The sequence below is a fragment of the Coregonus lavaretus genome (genome assembly GCF_964263955.1).
Source record: "Coregonus lavaretus genome assembly, chromosome: 8".
NCBI classification, from domain to species: domain Eukaryota; kingdom Metazoa; phylum Chordata; class Actinopteri; order Salmoniformes; family Salmonidae; genus Coregonus; species Coregonus lavaretus.
The window spans coordinates 59011760-59023022 of NC_139995.1; positions in this window are offsets into that span (position 1 = coordinate 59011760).

Sequence of the window (11263 nt, forward strand, 5' to 3'; positions counted from 1 at the left end):
TAGAGTTCCATGTAGTCATGGCTCTATGTAGTACTGTGCGCCTCCCATAGTCTGTTCTGGACTTGGGGACTGTGAAGAGACCTCTGGTGGCATGTCTTGTGGACGGGTGTCCGAGCTGTGTGCTAGTATTTTAAACAGACAGCTTGTCAACACCTCTTACAAAAACAAGTAGTGATGAAGTAAATCTCTCTTCCACTTTGAGCCATGAGAGATTGACATGCATGTCATTAATGTTAACTCAATGTGTACTTTTAAGGGCCAGCCATGCTGCCCTGTTCTGAGCCAACTGCAATTTTCCCAAGTCCCTCTTTGTGGCACCTGACCACACGACTGAACAGTAGTCCAGGTGCGACAAAACTAGGGCCTGTAGGACCTGCCTTGTTGATAGTGTTGTTAAGAAGGCAGAGCAGCGCTTTTGTTACAGACAGACCTCTCCCCATCTTAGCTACTGTTGTATCAATATGTTTTGACAATGACAGTTTACAATCCAGGGTTACTCCAAGCAGTTTAGTCACCTCAACTTGCTCAATTTCCACATTATTCATTACGAGATGTAGTTGAGGTTTAGGGTTTAGTGAATGATTTGTCCCAAATACAATGCTTTTAGTTTTGGAAATATTTAGGACTAACTTATTCCTTGCCACCCATTCCGAAACGAACTGCAGGTCTTTGTTAAGTGTTGCAGTTATTTCAGTTGCTGTAGTAGCTGACGTGTATAGTGTTGAGTCATCCGCATACATAGACACTCTGGCTTTACTCAAAGCCAGTGGCATGTCATTAGTAAAGATTGAAAAAAGTAATGGGCCTAGACAGCTGCCCTGGGGAATTCCTGATTCTACCTGGATTATGTTTGAGAGGCTTCCATTAAACACCCTCTGTGTTCTGTTAGACAGGTAACTCTTTATCCACATCATAGCAGGGGGTGTAAAGCCATAACACATACATTTTTCCAGCAGCAGACTATGATCGATAATGTCAAAAGCTGCAATGAAGTCTAACAAAACAGCCCTCACAATCATTTTATCATCAATTTCTCTCAGCCAATCATCAGTCATTTGTGTAAGTGCTGTGCTTGTTGAATGACCTTCCCTATAAGCGTGCTGAAAGTCTGTTGTCAATTTGTTTACTTTAAAATAGCATTGTATCTGGTAAAACACAACTTTTTCCAAAGGTTTACTAAGGCAGATTGGTTGGCTATTTGAGGCAGTAAAGGGGGCTATACTATTCTTAGATAGCGGAATGACTTTTGCTTCCCTCCAGGCCTGAGGATACACACTTTCTAGTAGGCTTAAATTGAAGATATGGCAAATAGGTGTGGCAATATCGTCCGCTATTATCCTCAGTAATTTTCCATCAAAGTTGTCAGACCCTGGTGTCATTGTTGATATACAATTTTTTCACCTCTTCCACACTCACTTTACTCAAAATTACAATGATTGTCTTTCTTTATTTGGTCACATATACTTGGATGTGTAGTGTCAGCATTTGTTGCTGGCAGTCTGTTGTCAACTTGTTTACTATAAAATAGCATTGTATCTGGTCAAACATGTTTTTTCTCCAAAGGTTTACTAAGGGTTGGTAACAGGCTGATTCGTCGGTTATTTGAGCCAGTAAAGGGGGCTTTACTATTCTTGGGTAGCTGAATGACTTTTGCTTCCATCCAGGCCTGAGGGCACACACTTTCTAGTAGGCTTAAACTGAAGATATGGCAAATAGGAGTGGCAATATCATCCACTATTATCCTCAGTAATTTTCCATCCAAGTTGTCAGACCCCAGTAGCTTGTCATTGTTGATAGACAACAATCATTTTTTCACCTCTTCCAAACTGACTTTACGGAATTCAAAAGTACAATTCTTCTCTTTCATAATTTGGTCAGTTATACTCGGATGTGTAGTGTCAGCGTTTGTTACTGCTATGTCATGCCTAAGTTTGCTAATCTTGCCAATTAAGAATTCATTAAAGTAGTTGGGTCATCAGTGCGTTTTGTGATGAATGAGCCGTCTGATTCAATGAATGATGGAGCCGAGTTTGCCTTTTTTCACAAAATGTCATTTAAGGTGCTCCAAAGGATTTTACTGTCATTCTTTATATAATTTATTTTTGTTTCATAGTATAGTTTACTTTGATTTAGTTTTAGTCACATGATGCAGTATGTTTGCCAATCAGTTGGGCTGCCAGACCTTTTGCCTCATCCCTCTCAACCATAACATTTTTAAATTCCTCAACAATCCACAGGGATTTAACAGTTTTTACAGTAATTTTCTTAATGGATGCGTGCTTATTAGTAACTGGAATAAGCAATTTCATAAATGTGTCAAGTGCAGCGTCTGGTTGCTCCTCATTACACACCACAGACAAGCAATTTTTTTTTTTTTTACATCATCAACATATGAATCACTACAAAACGTATTGTTTGACCTCTTATATACTATATTAGGCCCAGCCTTTGGAACTTTGGTTTTCCTACATACAATGCCTTGCAAAAGTATTCATCCCCCTTGGCGTTTTTCCTATTTTGTTGCATTACAACCTGTAATTTAAATGGATTTTTATTTGGATTTCATGCAATGGACATACACAAAATAGTCCAAATTGGTGAAGTGAAATGAAAAAAAATTACTTGTTTCAAAAAACGTATTGTTTGACCTCTTATATACTATATTAGGCCCTCCTCACGCCACCGTTGGATGTTCGCCGCGTGGCCCGTCTCACGGGCTCTCGTGCGTGGTCTCGCAAGGGGCTGCGTGCGGGGGTTCGCTGGGGCGGTGTCCTTCGGCGGGCCTAAGACGGACCGGTGGGAGGTTGGGTACGGCGGTTGGCGGCGGCGACTCTGGACGTGCGGATCTCCCCAGGTGAGGTACTCAGTATATATACACCTGTTCTGAAAGGCTCCAGAGTCTGCAACACCACTAAGCAAGGGGGACCACCAAGCAAGCGGCACCATGAAGAACAAGGAGCTCTCCAAACAGGTCAGCGACAAAGTTGTGGAGAAGTACAGATCAGGGTTGGGTTATAAAAGAAATATCCGAAACTTTGAACATCCCACGGAGCACCATTAAATCCTTTATAAAGAAATGGAAAGAATATGGCACCACAACCAACCTGCCAAGAGAGGGCCGCCCACCAAAACTCACGGACCAGGCAAGGAGGGCATTAATCAGAGAGGCAACAAAGAGACCAAAGATAACCCTGAAGGAGCTGCAAAGCTCCACAGCGGAGATTGGAGTATCTCTCCATAGGACCACTTTAAGCCGTACACTCCACAGAGCTGGGCTTTATGGAAGAGTGGCCAGAAAAAAGCCATTGCTTGAGAAAAAAGTAAGCAAACACGTTTGGTGTTCGCCAAAAGCCATGTGGGAGACTCCCCAAACATATGGAAGAAGGTACTCTGGTCAGATGAGACTAAAAGGTAGCTTTTTGGCCATCAAGGAAAACGCTATGTTTGGCGCAAACCCAAAACCTCTCATCACCCCGAGAACACCATCCTGCTGTGGGGATGTTTTTCATCGGCAGGGATTGTGTTATGTGGGCAGCTTGTCTCTCCCTTTTCTGTTTCCCTTCCTCCTTGTTTTGTCCCCTCTTTGTCTGTTGTATCTGTATGTGTGTTTGTCCCCATTATGTTGGTGCGTCTGCCGGTGTGTGTCTGGAGTTGATCGGGGGGCGTGCTCAGGATCTGCCTCTCCTGTGCAGCTGCGGGTTGTTTCCAGTGATTCCTGCCTACGCAGCTGCATCCTATTCTCTCATCAACCTGCACTACTAATTCCTGGGCATGGCTCTCCACCGGCGCCAGATCGTTGTTCTTACTAGAGCGGTAACTTAGCTCACCAGTAGAGTTTAATTGTCTTTGTCTTCAGCCTGGCTCTTTATTCTCCTTAACCTGTCGTTTGTTTTGTCTTCAGTTCAGACATACCTCCCAACCTTCCTTCCTGCCTGCCTGCCTGCCTGCCTGCCTGCCTGCCTGCCTGCCTGCCTGCCTGCCTGCCTCAGCCTCTCCTTCCTCCGGAGCCGTCTAGCCCACTCTGTTCCTTTTCTTCAGTTGTTTTCTGGACTAAGACAAATTGAATTTTTATTAAAAGCATTTTTGTTTCTTCCACTCCCTTAGTCGTGTTTTGTTTCTCTGAGTGCTGGGTTTAACCATAGCCTAACAGATTGAGAAACTGGTCAGAATTGAAGGAATGATGGATGGAGCTAAATACAGCGGAATTCTTGAGGGAAACCTGTTTCAGTCTTCCAGAGATTTGAGACTGGGACGGAGGTTCACCTTCCAGCAGGGCAATGACCCTAAGCATACTGCTAAAGCAACACTCAAGTGGTTTAAGGGGAAACATTGAAATGTCTTGTAATGGCCTAGTCAAAGCCCAGACCACAATCCAATTGAGAATCTGTGGTATGACTTAAAGACTGCTGTACACCAGCGGAACCCATCCAACTTGAAGGAGCTGGAGCAGTTTTGCCTTGAAGAATGGGCAACAATCCCAGTGGCTAGATGTGCCAAGCTTATAGAGACATACCCCAAGAGACTTGCAGCTGTAATTGCTGCAAAAGGTGGCTCTACAAAGTATTGACTTTGGGGGGGGGTGAATAGTTATGCACGCTCAAGTTCTGTTTTTTTGTATTATTTCTTGTTTGTTTCACAAGAAAATATATTTTGCATCTTCAAAGTGGTAGGCATGCTGTGTAAATCAAATGATACAAAGCCCAAAAAAATCCATTTTAATTCCAGTTTGTTCCAGTTAGTTTGCAACAAAGGAAAAATGGGTGGTGAATAATTTCGCAAGCCACTGTATGGCTATATTTTTTACACCATCAACATAGGAATCACTACAAAACTTATTGTATGACCTCTTATACACAATATTAGGCCCAGCCTTTGGAACTTTGGTTTTCCTAGATATGGCTACTATATTGTGATCACTACATCCAATGGATTTGGATACTGCTTTAAAGCTAATTTCTGCAGTATTAGTAAAGATGTGATCAATACATAATGATGATTTCATTCCTGTGCTGTTTGTAAATACCCTGGTAGGTTGACTGACAACCTAAACCAGGTTGCAGGCACTGGTTACAGTGTGAAGTTTTTTCTTGAGTGGGCAGCTTGATGAGATCCAGTCAATATTTAAATCACCCAGAAAATATACTTCTCTGTTGATATCACATACATTATCAAACATTTCACACATGTTATCCAGATACTGACGGTTAGCACTTGGTGGTCTATTGGTGGTCTATAGCAGCTTCCCACCAGAATGGGCTTTAGGTGAGGCAGATGAACCTGTAGCCATATTACTTCAACAGTATTTTGCATGAAATCGTCTCTAAGCTTTACAGGAATGTGGTTCTGAATATAGACCGCAACACCGCCCTTGTTGGCATTTCTGTATTTTCGGTAGATGTTATAACCATGTATTGCTACCACTGTATCATTAAAGGTATTATCTAAGTGAGTTTCAGAGATAGTCAGAATATGAATGTCATCTGTTACTAGCAAGTTATTGATTTCATGAACCTTGTTTCTTAAGCTACATATGTTAACGTGGGCTATTTTGAGCACTTTTCTTCTGGGATGCTTACTTGTTTTTATTGCTTTACTGGGAAGCTTAGCAGCAGTAGATGTGGTCATGTTCTTTATGTTAGTGCAGGGTGAGCTGCACACAGTGGACTTCCTCCTCAGGCACACCGGCTCAGTGCTAACAGTATAAATCCGGTTCTTAGGCACTTGATCACTGCACACAAAAGCTGTAGGATCAGCAGAGGCATTCAGGGCAACTAGAGGGACACAAAACAGGTTACCAACATTGTGTCTACCGACGCCCCTGATGCAATGTACATTAGCTGAAGTGTTTTGACAACTCTGCGTCACAATGGTAGGGATTAGCTGAGCTGGGCTTGGGTCATTGATAAGTAATTGTCACAATGCAGGCTAATAATGCTGTGAAAGGATCCAGGAACCAAAATTATTTGTGTGGACTTGTTGTGTGTGTGTGTGTGTGGACTTGTTGTGTGTGTGTGTGTGGACTTGTGTGCGTCAAATTAGTCGTGACAGAATGCTATCTATAGGTAATGGCATCTACAGTCTATGTGTCTTGTCAGAACCTAAATGGAACTCAAATGCTTTAGATCGATTTCATAATTATGAGGAAAGGACTGCCTCCTTTATGAATGTATAGTTAAAACCTACACATTGAGGGCCAGTTTCCTAGACACAGATGATCCTAGTCAGGGATTACAGTGGTCCCCTGTAGCTCAGTTGGTAGAGCATGGCGCTTGCAACGCCAGGGTTGTGGGTTCGTTTCCCACGGGCGGCCAGTATGAAAAATGTATGCACTCACTAACTGTAAGTCGCTCTGGATAAGAACGTCTGCTAAATGACTAAAATGTAAATGTAAATGGATTAAAAAGCATTCTCAAAGGAGATTCTCTATTGAAAGAGCTTCTTAGTCCAAGGCTAGGCTAACGTGTCTAGGAAAAAGGCTGAAATGTCTGTGACTAAATTGTCATGAATGTGTTATAACAACTCCTCTGTCTGTGTGTTCTATGTCATGGCAGAGTCTCGCTGTGATAAAGTGATGGATACGTTTAGTGGATGTGCCTTGAGTCTGCCGAACCTCACCCAGCATCGGTTTGTGGTGGTAAATAGACGGCTATGAATTATATACAGTTGAAGTCGGAAGTTTATGATGTCATGTCGATGTTCGATCAGGTTCAAGTCTGGGCTCCGGCTGGGCCACTCAAGGATATTCAGAGACTTGTCCCGAAGCCACTCCTATGTTGTTGTGGCTGTGTGCTTAGGGTCGTTGTTCTGTTGGAAGGTGAACCTTCTGGAGCAGGTTTTCATCAAGGATCACTCTGTACTTTGCTCCGTTCATCTTTCCCTCGATCCTGACTAGTCTCGCAGTCCCTGCCGCTGAAAAACAATCTCACAGCATGATGCTGCCACCACCATGCTTCGCCGTAGGGATGGTGCCAGGTTTCCTCCAGACGTGACGGTTCCCATTCAGGCCAAAGAGTTCAATCTTGGTTTCATCAGACCAGAGAATCTTGTTTCTCATGGTCTTATTTTATTTATTTTATTTTTTGTCATTTAGCAGACGCTCTTATCCAGAGCGACTTACAGGAGCAATTATGGTTAAGTGCCTTGCTCAAGGGCACATCGACAGATTTTTCACCTAGTCGGCTCTGGGATTAGAACCAGCGACCTTTCGGTTACTGGCACAACGCTCTTACCCACTAAGCTACCTGCCGCCCTGGTCTGAGAGTCCTTTAGGTGCCTTTTGGCTAACCAAGTGGGCTGTCATGTGCCTTTTACTGAGTGGCTTCCGTCTGGCCACTCTACCATAAAGGCCTGATTGGTGGAGTGCTGCAGAGATGGTTGTCCTTCTGGAAGGTTCTCCCATCTCAACAGAGGAACTCTGGAGCTCTGTCAAAGTGACTATTGGGTTCTTGGTCACCTCCCTGACCAAGGCCCTTGCTCAGTTTGGCCGGGCGACCAGCTCTAAGAAGAGTCTTGGTGGTTCCAAACTTCTTCCATTTAAGAATGATAGAGACCACTGTGTTCTTAGGGACCTTCAATGGTGTAGAAATGTTTTGATACTCTGCCCCAGATCTGTGCCTCGACACAATCCTGTCTCGGAGCTCTAGGGACAATTCCTTTGACCTCATGGCTCATGGCGCTGTCACCTGTGGGACCTTACATAGACAGGTGTGTGCGCCTTTCTAAATCATGTCCAATCAATTGAGTTTACCACAGGTGGACTCCAATCAAGTTGTAGAAACATCTCAAGGATGATCAATGGAAACAGGATGCACCTGAGCTCAATTTCGAGTCTCATAGCAAAGGGTCTGAATACTTATGTAAATAAGGTATTTCTGTTTTTTATTTGTAATACATTTGCAAACATTTCTAAAAACCTGTTTTTGCTTTGTCATTATGGGGTATTGTGTGTAGGTTAATCTGGAAAAACTTTAATTTAATCTATTTTAGGATAAGGCTGTAACGTAACAAAATGGGGAAAAGGGAAGGGGTCTGAATATTTTCCGAATACACTGTATCTCCTTGATATTGGACAGACACCTCAAAACCTTATTCCTTATGAATAATTTTTTTGCCATTTATGAATGTGTTATTCAATGCGTTTATATGGGCTATAGTGGTAAAGACCTAATTAAATATATATTTTTGATACATATATGGGTCTTAAAATGCAAAATCAAACAGCTAAATGATCCATGGTATGACCTTCTTAAAACAATTCCATGTCAGCTTAGAACCCCTTAGTTATCTCCCTCCCTCTCTCACTATCACACATTGATGATCACATGGATATCATGGCTCAGGTTTATCATGGATGTCATGGCTCAGGTTTATCATGGATATCATGGCTCAGGTTTATCATGGATGTCATGGCTCAGGTTTATCATGGATATCATGGCTCAGGTTTATCATGGATATCATGGCTCAGGTTTATCATGGATGTCATGGCTCAGGTTTATCATGGATGTCATGGCTCAGGTTTATCATGGATATCATGGTTCAGGTTTATCATGGATGTCATGGCTCAGGTTTATCATGGATATCATGGCTCAGGTTTATCATGGATATCATGGCTCAGGTTTATCATGGATGTCATGGCTCAGGTTTATCATGGATGTCATGCCTCAGGTTTATCATGGATGTCATGGCTCAGGTTTATCATGGATGTCATGGCTCAGGATTATCATGGATATCATGGCTCAGGTTTATCATGGATGTCATGGCTCAGGTTTATCATGGATATCATGGTTCAGGTTTATCATGGATGTCATGGCTCAGGTTTATCATGGCTCAGGTTTATCATGGATATCATGGCTCAGGTTTATCATGGATATCATGGCTCAGGTTTATCATGGATATCATGGCTCAGGTTTATCATGGATATCATGGCTCAGGTTTATCATGGATATCATGGCTCAGGTTTATCATGGATGTCATGGCTCAGGTTTATCATGGATATCATGGCTCAGGTTTATCATGGATGTCATGGCTCAGGTTTATCATGGCTCAGGTTTTTCATGGATATCATGGCTCAGGTTTATCATGGATGTCATGGCTCAGGTTTATCATGGCTCAGGTTTATCATGGATATCATGGCTCAGGTTTATCATGGATATCATGGCTCAGGTTTATCATGGATATCATGGCTCAGGTTTATCATGGATATCATGGCTCAGGTTTATCATGGATATCATGGCTCAGGTTTATCATGGATATCATGGCGTTCGTCGTCACCGGAGTACTAGCTGCTGCCGATCTATGTTCTATGTTTCTATGTTCTACCTGTTGTCTGATTGTTTCACACCTGTTTCCCATCTTGTAATTACTCCGTCCCTATTTAACCCTGTGGCTCCCATTGTGCTCTGTGCGTGTTTGTTTATTGTTTTGGGTGTCGTTGGTGAGCGGGTTTGTTCCTCCCTGCGTGGAGGTTTTCTTGTTTCTTTACGTGTTCAGTAAAGTTACGTTTTCATTGAGTTCTATGTCCTGCGCCTGACTTCGCCTACTGCATTACACTGACACCGTGACAGAAATACGCACCAATATGGAGTCAGCAAGAACAGCCGGATTTACCGAGACGATGGAGGAACGAGTCCAACGTCAAGAGACGATGATTCAGACTCTCGGTGCCACAATGGAACGAGTGTTCCAGATGATGGAACGATTGGAGAGATGTGGTATCCCTTCACCATGTCCAACCACACAACCACCTACAACACTGGCTACCACCTCGCCACCTGGGTCCAGTGGAATTTGGCTCTCGCTCCCGAGGGCATATGACGGTACACCTGCCGGGTGCCAGGGATTTCTCCTCCATGTAGAGCTCTACCTGGCCACTATTCACCCGGCGCCCTCGGGATACGAGAGCGTGTCCGCCCTCATCTCCTGTCTGTCGGGGAAGGCGCTTGAGTGGGCCAACGCCAAGTGGGGAGGAATAGACTCAAGAACTGTCCGCTACGAGGATTTCACCCGCCGCTTCCGGGCGGTATTCGATCATCCACCTGAAGGGAGAGCGGCGGGAGAACGTCTGTTCCACCTAAGACAGGAGATGAGGAGCGCGCAGGATTTTGCGCTGGAGTTTAGAACTTTAGCAGCCAGCGCGGGATGGAATGAGCGGGCCCTGATCGACCACTATCGTTGCAGCTTAAGGGAGGACGTCCATCGGGAACTGGCCTGCAGGGACACCAATCTCAACCAGGACCAACTGGTGGACATGTCCATCAGGTTGGATAACCTGTTGGCAGCCCGTGGACGTTCTGATGGGGGGCCGTCCATTCCATCCACCAGCACCTCCGAGTCTACCCCCATGGAGCTCGGAGGTGCTGCGGTTAGGGAGACGGGGAGAGGGACCGTCCCCTGCACCAACTATAGCCGCAGAGGACACACTGCTGGACGGTGCTGGGGAGGGTTCTCAGGAGGTCGAGGCAGCAGGCAGAGCACTGGTCGACCGTCTCAGGTGAGTAGGCACCCGACTAACCCAGAGCTCCCTGTTGCTAATATGTGTATTGATATTATGTTTCCAGAATTTTCTCCCCAAGGCGCTTGTAGATTCAGGCGCGGCTGGGAATTTTATTGATCGCCAGTATGCCCGTAGTTTAGGGATCCCTACTGTGTCTGTTGATAAACCTTTCCCTGTTCACGCATTAGATAGTCGCCCGTTAGGGTCAGGCATAATCAGGGAGGTCACCGCTCCACTGCTGATGATGACGCAGGGGGGTCATGAGGAGAGGATTAGCCTCTATCTGATTGATTCTCCTGCGTATCCTGTAGTGTTGGGACTTCCCTGGTTAACCATTCATGACTCCACGATTTCATGGCAACAGAGGGCTCTCAAGGGATGGTCCGGTCAGTGTTCAGGGAGGTGTTTAGGAGTTTCCTTGGGGGCAACTACGGTGGAAAGTCCAAACCAGGTTTCCACCATGCACATTCCTTCCGAGTATGCCGATTTGGCTATCGCCTTTAGTAAAAAGAGGGCGACTAAATTACCACCCCATCGTCCGGGGGATTGCGCGATAAATCTCCAGGTAGGAGCTGCACTTCCCCGGAGTATTGTGTATCCTTTGTCTCGGGAGGAGAAGGCGGCTATGGAGACATATGTCACCGAATCTCTGAGGCAGGGATACATTCGGCCATCCACTTCACCTGTCTCCTCGAGTTTCTTTTTTGTGAAGAAGAAAGATGGTGGGTTACGCCCGTGCATTGATTACCGTGGCCTAAATCAGATTACCAT